The sequence below is a fragment of the Oncorhynchus tshawytscha genome, linkage group LG06 (assembly GCF_018296145.1).
Source record: "Oncorhynchus tshawytscha isolate Ot180627B linkage group LG06, Otsh_v2.0, whole genome shotgun sequence".
NCBI lineage: Eukaryota > Metazoa > Chordata > Actinopteri > Salmoniformes > Salmonidae > Oncorhynchus > Oncorhynchus tshawytscha.
This window is the reverse complement of record NC_056434.1, coordinates 46,665,612-46,680,542: the sequence shown is the minus strand read 5'-3', so window position 1 is coordinate 46,680,542 and position 14,931 is coordinate 46,665,612. Positions and strand designations below refer to the sequence as shown.

At 42.4% G+C, this 14,931-nt stretch overlaps 1 protein-coding gene across 1 annotated transcript in view; it reads right to left on the bottom strand.

Moving 5' to 3' along the window:
* The window catches only part of LOC112252627 (mitochondrial inner membrane protease subunit 2), a 144,705-nt gene that overhangs the window by 34,379 nt on the left and 95,395 nt on the right, over positions 1 to 14,931 (bottom strand). The gene's annotated exons all lie outside the window — the stretch shown is intronic.

Below are 14,931 nucleotides of genomic sequence, written 5' to 3'. Positions count from 1 at the left end.
CATGACCCTGGTGAAACACGGACGCCATTACAAGAACAACTCAGCAACTCTCTAGCTAATTTGCTAAGCACTTCACATTGAACCGACCCACTGAGAGGGGAAGGAGACAAATGGAGTGCAAAATTAGGACAAAGTGCCTACTAGGGCCAGTAGTGGTGCGTGGGTAAAATCACTGGGGAAGCCAAGCCAGAAAAAAAGCCATAATGCAACCAATGTTGTGATAATTGTGTTGTTTTCTCTATAACCTGTTAGGCCTATATATCACGGTCGCAAGGCATATGAACTAAAGCCAAGACAATAAGACAAAATGGCAGAATAAATTCAACCACACCTTTCTTTAATCACAAAACTGGAGAGCAACCTCTGTCCGGTGAAGTACACAAAGCATACTGCATGTAACAAACATTTACATGACCTACTGCATGGTCAAGCAAGTTAATGTTTCAGACATTTTCGGACCACTAAAAAAACAACTATTGACTTAGAACCACGGCGAGTTACCGCAAATCGCAACAAAACCCGGAGCTGCCTCCACTATTCCAGCACCATTTTAATGATCAAATCACCTACGCTTGGTCAAATACAGTGACAACTAAATGATTCCAATAACAATTTAGTCCAACATAAGTGAAATATGATGTGGCTGTCCATGGTTTTTTATTTCTGCGTGTGTGCACATGTTCATGCAAGTAGAAAAAACATGTTGACTCAGTGTAGAGAAACGCCAACGCTATCTCCTTGATTTGATTTTTTCATGTTGAAGAAACCATCTATCACTCATATAGTACACGCTTTCATTTGTTGTCCTAGGCTAGCATTCTAAAAAGCTTGCTTGCTAGCCTAACTTCCCTTCATGGGCAACATTAGCTAGTTAACATTATCCTTCTACATCTAGCTACATATTGAACTTCCATCCTCTCAGGCCAGGGGCACAACAATGTATAAATGAATGGTTGGGTCAGAATTGCCGTTATAATCATTGGCCAGTACAGAGAATTAAGTAAAACCCCAAGTCCAAATCCCTATCTCCTTCCCTGGCTGATATAGGAAAGGGATCATTTTAGCTAACTAGCTAACGGAGCACATCAACACAACGAGATGCATAACAAGTTTCTGTCAGTTACGTATATTCTTGATGCGATGTGATCGGAGTGAAGCCAAATCCATACTGGCTTCTCTTGACATTTTTTTTTTGGTGTTCCAGGACCATTCACAGTTTAGCTGATTGGCTATTATTTTTTTTATCAAGGGAGGCCAACTGCTTGCTGGCTTCTCTTGCATACAATGCTACGGGCGGCAATAATGTCATTATTTTGGACCTGACAGCATCAGATAGATGCCCTAGACATACATAGACAGAAGGGGGCTGTTTCGCTCGCTTGGATACCTTCTCTGGTGAGATACATTCAGCGAAGTAAAGGAAAATTATGAAACACAGAGAGAAAAAATATTTTTTCTTGGTCCATTTTTTTTGTGGAAGCCGTTGGCATCCAAGATTTTTTATTTTTTTTATTTTATTTATTTCACCTTTATTTAACCAGGTAGGCAATTGAAAACATGTTCTCATTTACAACTGCGACCTGGCCAAGATATAGCAAAGCAGTGCGACAAAAACAGCAACACAGTTACACATGGGATAAACAAACGTACATTCAATAACACAATAGAAAAATCTATATACAGTGTGGCAAATGTACTGAGATTAGGGAGGTAAGGCAATAAATAGGCGATAGTGGCGAAATAATAATAATAATTACAATTTAGCATTACCACTGGAGTGATAGATGTGCAGATGATGATGTGCAAGTAGAGATACTGGGGTGCAAAGAGCAAAAATATATAACAATATGTGGATGAGGTATTTGGGTGGGCTATTTACAGATGGTCTGTGTACAGGTGCAGTGATCGGTAAGCTGCTCTGAAAGCTGATGCTTAAAGTTAGTGAGGGAGATATAAGTCTAAAGCTTCAGTGATTTTTGCAATTCGTTCCAGTCGTTGGCAGCAGAGAACTGGTAGGAAAGGAGGCCAAAGTTGGCTTTGGGGAGGACCAGTGAAATACACCTGTTGGAGCTCGTGCTACGGGTGGGTGTTGCCTTGGTGACCAGTGAGCTGAGATAATGCAGGGCTTTACCTAGCAGAGACTTATAGATGACCTGGAGCCAGTGGGTTTGGCAACAAATATAAAGAGAGGGCCAGCCAACGAGAGCATACAGGTCGCAGTGGAGGGTAGTATATGGGACTTTGGTGACAAAACGGATGGCATAGTGATAGACTACATCTAATTTGCTGAGTAGAGTGTTGGAGGCAATTTTGTAAATGACATCACCGAAGTCAAGCATCGGTAGGATTGTCAGCTTTACGAGGGTATGTTTAGCAGCATGAATAAAGGAGGCTTTGTTGCGGAATAGGAAGCCGATTCTAGATTTAATTTTGGATTGAAGGGGGCGCTATTAAACATTTTGGATGAAAAACGTTCCCGTTTTAAACAAGATATTTTGTCACGAAAAGATGCTCGACTATGCATATAATTGACAGCTTTGGAAAGAAAACACTCTGACGTTTCCAAAACTGCAAAGATATTGTCTGTGAGTGCCACAGAACTGATGTTACAGGCGAAACCCAGATAAAAATCCAACCAGGAAGTGACGCATTTTTTGAAACCGCCTCATGCCAATGACTCCATATATGGCTGTGAATGAGCTACGAATGAGCTTACGTTTTCCACGTATTCCCCAAGGTGTCTACAGCATTGTGACGTCTTTTTAGGCATTTCCAATGAAGAATGGCTGTAAGGGACCATATACAGCATGTGGTCACATGGTGTCTCCCACAGAAAATCTTGCGTAAAATACTGAGGTAGCCATTTTTCCAATCGCTTCTTATGAGAAACCAATTGCCTCGACAGATATATTATCGAAAATATATGTTAAAAACACCTTGAGGATGAATCCTAAACAACGTTTGCCGTGTTTGTCGATATTATGGAGCAAATTTTGAAAAAGTTTGGCATTATAGTTGCAGCATTTTCCGGTCAATTTCTCAGCCAAGCATGATGAAGAAACGGGAGCTATTTCGCCTACAAAAATAATATTTTTGGAAAAAAGGAACATTTGCTATCTAACTGGGAGTCTCCTGAGTGAAGGCATCTGAAGTTCTTCAAAGGTAAATTATTTAATTTGGTTGCTTTTCTTATTTTCGTGAAAATGTTGCCTGCTGCCAGCAGAGCTAGCATAGCATTATGCCATGATAAACTTACACAAATGCTTGTCTAGCATTGGTTTTAACGCATATTTAGAAAATCTGAGATGACAGTGTTGTTAACAAAAGGCTAAGCTTGTGTTTGAATATATTTATTTCATTTGCGATTTTCATGAATAGGCAAAGTTTCTAGGGGTATTTATGTCCGCTGCGTTATGCTAATGCGTTTGAGGCTATGATTACGCTCCCGCATACGGGTTTGCTTGTCGCAAGAGGTTAATGTGAGTCTGGAAGGAGAGTTTACAGTCTAACCAGACACCTACGTATTTGTAGTTGTCCACATATTCTAACTCAGAACTGTCCATAGTAGTGATGCTAGTCAGGCTGGCGGGTGCGGGCAGTGATCGGTTGAAGAGCGTGCATTTCATTTTTACTAACAAACATTTAAGAGCAGTTGGAGGCCACGGAAGGAGTGTTGTATGGCGTTGAAGCTCGTTTGGAAAACACAGTGTCCAACGAAGGGCAGCAAGAGCAACATCATTGATATATACATGCCCGAGAATTGAACCCTGTGGCACCCCCATAGAGACTGCCAGAGGTCCAGACAACAGGTCCTCAGATTTGACACACTGAACTCTATCTGAGAAGTAGTTGGTGAACCAGACGAGGCAGTCATTTGAGAAACCAAGGTTGTCGAGTCTGCCGGTAAGAATGCGGTGATTGACAGAGTCGAAAGCCTTAGCCAGGTAAATGAAGACGGCTGCACAGTACTGTCTTTTATTGATGGCAGTTATATCGTTTAGGACCTTGAGCGTGGCTGAGGTGCACCCATGACCAGCTCAGAAACCAGATTTCGTAGCAGAGAAGGTACGGTGGAATTCAAAATGGTCGGTGATCTGTTCGTTAACTTGGCCTTTGAAGACGTTAGAAAGGCAGGGCAGGATGGATATAGGTCTGTAACAGTTTGGGTTTAGAGTGTCTCCCCCTTTGAAGAGGGGGAGACACTCTAAATGCTATTGAAATTATTGATTATCGTGGATTTATTAGTGGTGACACTGTTTCCTAGCCAAGCTGGGAGGGGGTGCTCTTATTCTCCATGGACTTTACAGTGTCCCAAAACTTTTTGGAATTGATACCACAGGATGCAAATTTCTGTTTGAAAAAGCTAGCCTTTGCTTTCCTAACGTCCCTGAAAAGTTGTATTTCTCAGGGCTATTCGATGCTAATGCAGTATGCCACAGGATGTTTTTGTGCTGGTCATTGGCAGTCAAGTCTGGAGTTAACCAAGGGCTATATGTGTTCTTAGTTCCACATTTGTTGAATGGGGCATGCATTTAAGATGGTGAGGAAAGAAGCACTTTTAAAAGAATAACCAGGTATCCTCTACTGACGGGATGAGGTCAATATCCTTCCAGGATACCCAGGCCAGGTTGATTAGAAAGGCCTGCTTGCTGAAGTGTTTTAGGGAGCGTTAGACAGTGGACCCATTACAGACACAGGCAATGAGGCAGTGATCGCTGAGATCCTGGTTGAAGACAGCAGAGGTGTATTTTGAGGGCAGGTTGGTCAGGAAGATATCTATGAGGGTGCCGTGTTTACGGATATGGAGTTGTACCTGGTAGGTTCCTTGATAATTTGTGTGAGATTGAGGGCATTTATCTTAGATTGTAGAAGGGCAAGGGGTGTTAAGCATATCCCAGTTTAGGTCGCCTAACAGTACAGACTCTGAAGATAAATGGGGGGCAATCAACTTGCATATGGAGTCCAAGGCACAACTGGGGACTGGGGGGGTCTATAGCAAGTGGCAACAGTGAGAGACTTATTTCTGGAAAGGTGGATTTTTAGAAGTAGAAGCTCTAACTGTTTGGGCACAGACCTGGATAGAATGACAGAACTCTGCAGACTATCTCTGCAGTAGATTGTGACCCCTCCTTCTCTGGCAGTTCTATCTTGGTGGAAAATACACAACACTGACAAGGGCCATAAATCAGAAGGGACAGACGAGGAACAAGTTTGATATCTATAAAGTGGTACAACTACACTGCTGTAGGTATTAGAAATGTGTGTTTTTTTTCATTTTAATTTACTGGCAAAGAGGGATAATTGCTCCACGAGATAAGATAAGAATGCTTGTTTGGCGATCTTGGGTCTGTATTAATATTCCCTGGTTCATTAGGGTAGCTTACTTGAAAGGAGAAGAACTGACAGGATCTCCACGGAGGTTTCATCACATATTCTTCATTCCTCTGTTCGTCTGTTTTTTGTTTGTTTTTCTAACTGGATTTCTGTAAGACCCAGGGAATTTATTGAAAGTTCCCGTCATTTTCAGCCCTAATTTTAACTGTTAAACTGATAAACTGTTTCCAACAATAAACTCCTACACTACAGTGTCATCATAACATGTTCAACAGCTTTTGATATTAATGTCTGCGGCACACCAGTATCAATCAACGGGGGGTGGGTGTAAGTGCCATACTTCTCAGTAAATTAAGTTAATCTTGTTCCGACGGGGGTGTGTTATGAGTGTTAAATCACCGAATCCCTCAACAGTAACCGCACACACACTGGTGGGCATTCCTCTTATGTAGATATGATTAACCCACTGATCATTCTCTCAGGGAAATATGTGTATAACATTGTGTATGACAAATTGGCAGCATATGATACACTGCATTTGAATTATGATATTCATGGGCAGATCTGGGAAAATCAGTAAGTCATTTTTCTACCTCCACATATAAAGTAATCCAGTCATTTTTTATATAATCTCCCAAGCAGGACAAGACAGTGTTTGCATATCTGCAATTAGGATATTATAATTGAAAGCAACAAATTCTATGCAAAGGGAATTTAGAGCTTTATGCTTTTCATGGAGATACACTACATGACCAAAAGTATGTGGACACGTGCTCGTCGAACATTCCATTTCAAGATCATGGGTATTAATATGGAGTTGGTCCCCCATTTGCTGCTATAACAGCCTCCAACTCTTCTGGAAAGGCTTTCTACTAGATGTTGGAAGATAGCAGCAGGGACTTGCTCTGTTCAGGCCTGTCAAGTTCTTCCACACTGATCTCGACAAACAATTTCTGTATGGACATCACTTTGTACATGGGGGCATTGTCATGCTGAAACAGGAAAGGGCCTTCCCCAAACTGTTGCCACAAAGTTGTAAGCAAAGAATCGTCTCTAGAATGTCATTGTATTATGATTTCCATTCAACAGAACTAAGTGGCCTAGCCGGAAAGATGAAATACAGCCCCAAACCATTATTCCTCCTCCACCAAACTTCACAGTTGGCACAATTCATTCGGGCAGGTGGCGTTCTCCTGGCATCCGTCAAACCCAAATTTGTACGTCGGACTGCCAGATGGCGAAGCCTGATTCATCCAATGGCGGTGAGCTATACACCACTCCAGCCTACACTTGGCATTGCATGTTGTGATTTTAGGCTTGTGTGCGGCTGCTCAGCCATGGAAACTCACTTCATGAAGCTCCCGACGATCAGTTATTGTGATGACATTGCTTCCAGAGGCAGTTTGGATCTCGTAGTGAGTGTTGCAAACGAGGACAGACGATTTTTACATGCTACACGTTTCAGCACTCGGCGGTCCCATTCTGTGAGCTTGTGTGGCCTACCACTTCGCAGCTGAGCCGTTGTTGCTCCTAGACATTTCCATTTCACAATAACATCACTTAGAGTTGACAAGGGCAGCTCTAGCAGGGCAGAAATTTGACAAACTCGTTGGAAAGGTGGCATCCTATGACAATGCCACGTTGAGTCACTGAGCTCTTCAAGAAGGCCATTCTACTGTCAATGTTTGTCTATGAAGATTGCATGGTTGTGTGCGCAATTTTATACACCTGTCAGCAATGGGTGTCGCTGAAATAGCCGAATCCACTCATTTGAAGGGGTTTTAATACTTATGTATAGTCGGAAGTTTACATATACTTAGGTTGGAGTCATTAAAACTCGTTTCGCAACCACTCCACAAATTTCTTGTTAACAAACTATAGTTTTGGCAAGTCGGTTAGGACATCTACTTTGTGCATGACAAGTCATTTTTCCAACAATTGTTTACAGACCGATTATTTCACAATTCCAGTGGGTCAAAAGTTTACATACACTAAGTTGACTGTGCCTTTAAACAGCTTGGAAAATTCCAGAAAATGAAAGCTTCTGTCACTCCCTGACCATAGAGAGCCCTTGTTTCTCTATGGTGTACTAGGTCAGGGTATAACTAGGGGGTATTCTAGTTTAATATTTCTATGTTGTGTTCTAGTTTATATTTTCTATGTTGGTGTTTTGTATGATTCCCAATTAGAGGCAGCTGGTAATCGTCGTCTCTAATTGGGGATCATATTTAAGTAGATATTTTTCCCCACCTGTGTTGGTGGGATATTATTTTGTGTTTGTGCATGTGCACCACGTAGTCACGTTTCGTTGTTCATTTATTGTTTTGCTTAAGTTTCACTTGATATTAAAGATGTGGAACTCTACGTACGCTCCGCCTTGGTCCAGTTCTTCAGACAACCGTGACAGAATATCCCAATAAAAGAGGACCAAGCAGCGTATCCACGAGGGAAAGGAGTTTTGGACATGGGAAGAAGTGATGGGTGGTTGCGAAACCCTTCTTTGGCAGCAGACGGAAGGTAATAATGGAGGACAGCGACAACGCCAGGGTTCGCGGCCACAGAAAGCCCAAGGACAACCAAGATTTTTTTGGGGGGGGGGCACAAGGGGTGGCCGGCTGAGCCGCGGGAAGAGACAGAGCACATGGAGCAGGCGATAGAGAAGTGGTCGGTCGACCCAAGGAGAGAGCCAGAGCCCGCCTGGGAGTCGATAGAGCAGTGTGAAGAGGGATATCGGAGAATGATGTTGGCGAAGAGTAGGCTGCAGTGCAGGCGGGCTGAAGATCGGGTCATCAGTCCGGTGCCATCTGTGCTGGCTCCACGCACCAGGTCTCCAGTGTGCCTCCCCAGCCCGGTACGTTATGTGCCTGCTCCCTGCACTCGCCCTGAAGAGCCAGAGACCACCAGGGAGGCAATGGGGAAGTTGGGAGAGAGAGAGATGAGAGAGATGTTGTGCAAGTGTGTTCTGCTCAACATCCGACCAGAGGATCCGGTTAGCAGTCTGGTGCAACCTGGGCCGGCTCCGCGCTTCTGGCCTCCAGTGCGCCTCCCCAGTCCGGTACGTCCTGTGCCTGCTCCTCGCACTCGCCCTGAAGTGCGTGTCACCAGTCCGAGCCACCTGTATCGGCTCCACGCACTAGGCCTCCAGTGCGCATTCACAGTCCGGAACCTCCCGCGACGGTCCAGAACCTCCCGCGACGGTCTGGAGCTTCCAGGCACGGTGTCCAGTCCAGCTCCAGGGCAGGAGCCTGGGGGGGGGGTAACTGTCACGCCCTGACCATAGAGAGCCGTTGTTTCTCTATGGTGTAGTAGGTCAGGGCGTGACTAGGAGGTATTCTAGTATAATATCCCTATGTTGTGTTCTAGTTTATATTTTCTATGTTGGTGTTTTGTGTCGTTGTCTCTAATTGGGGATCATATTTAAGTAGATATTTTTCCCACCTTGGTGTTGGTGGGATATTATTTTGTGTTTGTGCATGTGCACCACGTAGTCACGTTTCGTTGTTCATTTATTGTTTTATTTTGCTTAAGTTTCACTTGATATTAAAGATGTGGAACTCTACGACGCTGCACCTTGGTCCAGTTCTTACGACAACCGTGACAGAATATCCCACCAAAAGAGCACCAAGCAGGGTATCCACAAGGTAAGGAGTTTTGGACATGGGAAGGAGTTCTTACGAGAACCATGACAGCTTCTGATAGGCTAATTGACATCATTTGAGTACCTGTGGATGTATTTCAAGGCCTACCTTCAAACTCAGTGCCTCTTTGCTTGACATCATGGGAAAATCTAAAGAAATCAGCCAAGACCTCAGAAATGTTTTTTGTTGACCTCAACAAATCAGGTTCATCCTTGGGAGCAAATTCCAAATGTCTGAAGGTACCAAGTTCAACTGTACAAACAATAGTATGCAAGTATAAACACCATGGGACCACGCAGCCGTCATACCTCTCAGGAAGGAGACGCATTCTGTCTCCTAGAGATGAACGTACTTTGGTGCGAAAAGTGCAAATCAATCAACAGCAAAGGACCTTGTGAAGATGCTGGAGGAAACAGGTACAAAAGTATCTATATCCACAGTAAAACGAGTCCTATATCGACATAACCTGAAAGGCCACTCAGCAATTAAGAAGCCACTGCTCCAAAACTGACATAAAAAAGCCAGACTACAGTTTGCAACTGCACATGGGACAACGATCGTACTATTTGAAGAAATTTCCTCTGGTCTGATGAAACAAAAATAGAACTGTTTGGCCATAATTACCATCATTATGTTTGGAGGAAAAAGGAAGAGGCTTGCAAGCCGAAGAACCTCTCCCAACCGTGAAGTACAGGGGACGCAGTATCATGTTGTGGGGTTCTTTGCTGCAGGAGGGACTGGTGCACTTCACAAAATAGATCGAATCATGAGGCAAGAAAATTATGTGGATATAGTGACGCAACATCTCAAGACATCAGTCAGGAAGTTAAAGCTTGGTCGCAAATGGGTCTTCCAAATGGACAATGAGCCCAAGGATACTTCCAAAGATGTGGCAAAATGACTTAAGGACATCAAAGTCAAGGTATTGGAGTGGCCATCACAAAGCCCTGACCTCAATCCTATAGAAAATTTGTGGGCAGAACTGAAAAAGTGTGTGCGAGCAAGGAGGCCTACAAACCTGACTCATGTGCACGAGCTCTGTCAGGAAGAATGAGCCAAAATTCACCTTACTTATTGTGGGAAGCTTGTGGAAGGCTACCCGAAACGTTTGACCCAAGTTAAACAATTGAAAGGCAATGCTACCAAATACTAATTGAGTGTATGTAAACTTCTGACCCACTGGGAATGTGATGTTAGAAATAAAAGCTTAAATAAATCACTCTCTCTACTATTATTCTGACATTTCACATTCTTAAAATAAGGTGGTGATCCTAACTGACCGAAAACAGGGATTTTTTTTACTAGGATTAAGTGTCAGGAATTGTGAAATGCTGAGTTTAAATGTATTTAGCTAAGGTGTATGTAAACTTCAGACTTCAACTGTATAGTGTACGAGTAATAATGTAGGGCAGAATCCTATAATCGGAGATATTCACGTGCAACCTGACCTTGAGCTGTTACATAAACTGCAAATCTGTCATTGACATCAATACAGTGATTTATATGAAAATTAACGATACAGGTGTATAAAACCTCAAATGGCAAATGTATATCCCTTGAATAGTCACCCAATAACTAAAGAAATACAAACTCAGAGGAAGTAGGATATTAGTTCAATCCATTGGGTACAATAGCAGGTGTAGATACTCTCAATTCAAAAGCTGTGGATTTATCATTATTTTCTAAGTGTACAGTACCTAGGCCGGGGTTTGCCAACTGGCGGCCCGCGGACATAAGACTACAAAAAACACCAGGAAAACAATGCCAAGTATTCTATTCCCAAGTATTCCCACGCATAATATAGAAATGTAAGCAAGGTTTGAATTTATTATGTTTTAGTCAAATATATATATATATATATCCATTTGGACATTTTTGCGGTCAACTTGCAGGCTACAAATTATATTCCGGTCCCCCGAACATCTGCTCAAGAAACAAAAACGTCCCGCGGCTGAATCTAGTTGATGATCCCTGACCTGGACAATATGTGGGAAAATTAGATAAGAGAATTGTGGTATAGAAGAATGAAAGCCTGGGAGTGAGGAGAGGGCAGAGAGGGCAGTGATTGGGTTCAGCGGTGAGGCATGCCCAGAGAGGACAATAACATGTCAAAGAAAAACTATCCAGCAGACCGGGTAATGTATCTGTCGAATCAAAATCAAGGTTTATTGGACAGGCGCACTGGGTACAGGCTGAAACGGTACAGTGAAATGCTAACTTGCTAACTTTCCATAACAATGCAGTACTATCAATAGCAATCAAGATCCACTGTGATGACATTATCAAAATGTAATCAATCACATAGACCAAAGCCAAGTCTCAGAATTTAATGTAATTCAAATGTACATTTTAGTCATGGAATACAGGGTTTTAGTACATTCTTCAGTTGTTTATTTTCATTTCTGGAAAACATCTGGGAGAACAGCTTAATGACCTCTAGTTGAAGTAAACAAATATCTCTTATTATGTTTCCACTTCTAAAATGCCCAAATCCTCTGCGATTTGTCAGGCCAGAAAATAGCCTAATCTGTGGATATATACTTTTTTTTCCAACAGTTGTGTGAAGTCATCCCATTTTGAAATATTGCCCCATTATCCGGTTGTTGTATTGGGCCCAGACCTCCAGCTCGTTGCTTAGAGTAAGTAGCCTACAGTGTTAAAATAGAAATGCTGACATTTTCTCAAGCTTTCCTCAAACTGCACCTTGGGCTTGAAGTAATTATTTCCCCACTCAGTGGCCCACTAATTTAAAACAACACTAGTGACTTTGTGCAATCTTGTAATAGGGGTTTGGCATTTTTTTTTGTGTGTAATTTCATTACTTTAACTCCGAGACAGGGAACCTTAATCTTTGCTGATAAACTGGCTATGATTATGAACAACTTTTTAACTTTTGATTTGTTTTTGAGTGTTTGAATAGGCATTGAGGACTGCTCTCCCTTACACCCAAAATCATATTGGATTAAACAGACATCTAAAAGGTCAAACAAAGTGAGAAATTGCACTCGCTCATAGTGACGAACACACTGATGACAACTAACAGACCAGTGAGTGTTTCTGAGGAGGAAGACTATCCTTGCGGCTCACCACAGGAAATAGGAAAAGCCTTGCAGAGCTACACTAGAACTGCCAAAGTCCTTTTTATTAAAGGTCCAATGCAGCAGTTTTTAAAAAAATCTCATTTTCCAATAATTTCTGGGTAAGTATTAAGTACCTTACTGTGATTGTTTTCAATTAAAGTGGTCAAAAGAAACAAGAATAGCTTCTTAGCAAAAAAGCAACTTCTCAAGCAAGAATTTTGCTGGGACAGTCAAGGAGTGGTCTGAGTGGGGAGGGGAAAACGAGCGCTTAGCGTATTCGTCTATTGACGCCTACAGTTCCACCGCGACGCAGGCGCATTTGGACGTGTAACCCCTTTAAAACATTGTGTGTTTGAGAAACAGACATCGTTGATACCAACCATTAGTCTGTGTGATAAACGGGGGCTGAGCTAGAGGGGGTTTTGTGAGACAAGGGCAGATCCTGAAGGGGGGTATTTTTACAAAAATCAATGTAGAATCAGAATGGTTTGAGCTCCAAACGGTTAAAAGCACATGCACATGTTTTGCTCTATGTCACTCACAATCTACACAAGGTAAAGGGTTATTCTACATAGGAAATCCCAGGACATTGTGTCTATATTAGTGTAATAAGCTCACATAGCGGCTGTCACAAACGCCAAACAGCTGTCACTAACTAGATGGATATTAATTTCCCACTGAGCAAACCATTTCTGTACATACAGCATTATTATAAATTCATTTATCAGGTTTTTGCATTGTCAATAAAACTCGCAAATGTTATATCAAATGATTTTGTTCTCATGTAGTCCTGAAAATGAAAAAAGGTAAAACACTTCATTGTGAGGCTAAATATAAGGGCTGGACATGCAGATAAATGACAGTCAGATAAATGAAAAGCTGGGTCTCGGGACGGATAGGGTTAACTCATTTACTGCATGGGGAGGTCATCAGGCAGAACAAAACTCCATCCCACCAAAACAGGCGAACATTTCTGGCAGTCTTTTCAAACAGCTCTGACACTAAAAGGCAATAATCATAATTTTCACAATTTAACAGTATTATTCCAACTTCCTTGTGGAAATACAGTGCATTCGTAAATCATTAATTTTTCCACATTTTATTACGTTACAGCCTTTTTCTAAAATGGATACATTGGTTTTTTCCCCCCATTCATTTATTAAAAATAAAAACCTGAAATATCACATTTACATAAGTATTCAGACCCTTTACTCAGTACTTTGTTAAAGCACCTTTGGCAGTGATTACAGCCTCAAGTCTTCTTGGGTATTCTTACATGTGGCCTCTAGGTCACCCAACTGCTCGTTATGGCGCACACCTGTCACCACCGTTACACGCATTATGACACTCACCTGGACTCCATTACCCCCTTGATTATCATTGTTTCTGTTTCAGTTTCCCGTCTGTGCATTGTTTGTGTTTCTTGTTTTGTATTATGCTTCATTTATTTATTAAAAACACTCACTCCCTGAACTTGCTTCCCGACTAGCAGCACACATCGTTACAGGTGTGACGCTACAAGCTTGTCACACCTGTATTTGGGGAGTTTCTCCCATTCTTCTCTGCAGATCCTCTCAAGCTCTGTCAGGTTGGATGGAGAGCATCGCTACATAACTATTTTCAGGTCTCTCCAGAGATATTAGATCGGGTTCAAGTCCGAGTTCTGGCTGGGCCACTCAAGGACATTCAGAGACTAGTCCCGAAGCCACTCCTGCGTTGTCTTGGCTGTGTGCTTAGGGACGTTGTCCTGTTGAAAGGTGAACCTTCAGCACCAGTCTGAGGTCCTGAGCGCTCTGGAGCAGGTTTTCATCCAGGATCTCTCTGTACTTTGCTCCATTCATCTTTCCCTCGATCCTGACCGGTTTCCCAGTCCCTGCTGCTGAAAAACATCCTTACAGCATGATGTTGCCACCACCATGCTTTGGGGTAGGGATGGTGCCAGGTTTCCTCCAGACATGACGCTTGGAATTCAGGCCAAAGAGTTCAATCTTAGTTTCATCAGACCAGATAATCTTGTTTCTTTAGGTGTCCTTTAGGTACCAGATAATCTTGTTTCTTTAGGAGTCCTTTAGGTGCCTTTTGGCAAACTCCAAGCGGGCTGTCATGTGCCTTTTGTCTGGCCACTCTACCATAAAGGCCTGATTGGTGGAGTGCTGCAGAGATGGTTGTCCTTCTGGAAGGGTCTCCCATCTCCACAGAGGAACTCTGGACCTCTTGTCAGAGTGACCATTGTGTTCTTGGTCACCTCCCTGACCAAGGCCCTTCTCTCCCGATTATTCAGATTGGCCTGGCGGCCAGCTCTAGGAAGAGTCTTGGTGGTTCCAAACTTCTTCCAATTTAGAATGATGGAGGCCAACGTGTTCTGGGGGACCTTCAATGCAGCATAGATTTATGGGTACCCTTCCCCAGATCTGTGCCTCGACACAATCCTGTCTCTGAGCTGTACGGACAATTTCTTCAACCTCATGGCTTGTTTTTTGCTCTGACATGCACTGTCAACTGTGGGACCAAATATAGGCAGGTGTGTGCCTTTCCAAATCACGTCCAATCAGTTGAATTTACCACAGGTGGACTCCAATCAAGTTGTAGAAACATCTCAAGGATGATCAATGGAAACAGGATGCACCTGAGCTCAATTTCGAGTCTCATAGCAAGGGGTCTGAATACTTATGTAAATGTGATATTTCAGTTATTTAAAAAAATATATATATAAAAAAATTGCGTAACATTTATAAAACCTGTTTTTTACTCATTATGCGGTATTGTGTGTAGAATGTTGAGGGAAAACATTTAATCAATACATTTTAGAATAAGGCTGTAACGTAACAAAATGTGGGGAAAAAGTCAGTCTGAATACTGGTATTCTATGTGTCAATTCA